This window comes from Carlito syrichta, unplaced genomic scaffold (assembly GCF_000164805.1).
Source record: "Carlito syrichta isolate Samal-C Ts95f unplaced genomic scaffold, Tarsius_syrichta-2.0.1 Scaffold315753, whole genome shotgun sequence".
Taxonomy (NCBI): Eukaryota; Metazoa; Chordata; class Mammalia; order Primates; family Tarsiidae; genus Carlito; species Carlito syrichta.
The window spans coordinates 1,533,277-1,534,496 of NW_007259849.1; positions in this window are offsets into that span (position 1 = coordinate 1,533,277).

A 1,220-nucleotide genomic window follows, 5' to 3' on the forward strand; every position below is an offset into this window, starting at 1 on the left:
GCTGCGGTGGCCAGGAGCGGCCACTGTACTCCAGTCTGGGCGACAGTGAGACTCCAACTCAAAAAATAAAATAAAATAAAATAAAAAATTAGCTAGGTGGCAAGTGCCTGCAGTTCCAGCTACTTGGAAGGCTAAGACAGAAGGATCACCTGAGCCCAGCAGGTCAAGTCTGCGGTGGCCATGAGCATGCCATTGCACTCCAGCCTGTGTGACAGAGTGAGACTCCAACTCAAAAAAAAAAAAAAAAAAAAGGGAAGGAGTTCTTGCTATGTTGCCTAGGCTGGTCTCAAACTCCTGAACACAAGTTATCCTACCACCTCAATCTCCAATAGTGCTGAAATTACTGGCGTGAACTATCACGCCTGGACTAAAGTTTTTTAGAAAAAGAAAGAAGTGGCCAGGCTTGGTGGCTCAGCCTGTAATCCCAGCACTTTGGGAGGTCGAGGGGAATGGATTGCCTGAGCCTGCGGGTTCGAGACCAGCCTGGGCAACTAGGTAAGACCTCGTTTCTACAATAAATCAGAAACTAGCCAGGAGTGGTAGTGCACGCCTACAGTTCCAACTACTTGGAAGGCTGAGGCAGAAGGATCGCTGGAGCCCAGCAGGTGGAGGCTGCGGTGACCGGGAGCGTGCCACTGCATTCCAGTCTGGGTAACAGAGTGAGAATCCAACTCAAAAAGAAAAAGAAAGAAGCATATAGGGTGAAAGGTGAAACCATTAGAGTAGGCGGCCATTCAAAGCAGATCATTCAAAAAGCTCAGAGGTTCGAAATGTAATTCTAGAGGACACAGTGCATTCAGGGAAGAGGAACATGACATGGGAGGACTGAAGCATCTATCTCCCGAATAACAGAAGACAATTTGGTCGAAGACAAACACTAGTTTTTTGGTACAACGTAAGAGTCCCTTGCAGCCCAACTCTCATGGTTATTAGGTAGTACCCAAAATAAGAAAAAGTGTCCTGACTAGGACCGGTAACTCATGCCTGAAATCCTACTACTTTGGAAAGGTGAGGCAGGAGATCACTTGAATCTGGAAGGTCAAGGCTGCAGTGAGCCAGGGTTACACTACTATTCTGGCCCGGCTACAGAGTGAGGCCCTGTCTCAAATATGTATATGAAGGGGAACCCCCCAAAAAACAGAATTATCAGCCGGGCTCGGTGGCTCAGCCTGTAATCTCGCGCCTTTGAGAGGCTGAGGTGAGTGGATTGCCTGAGCCCG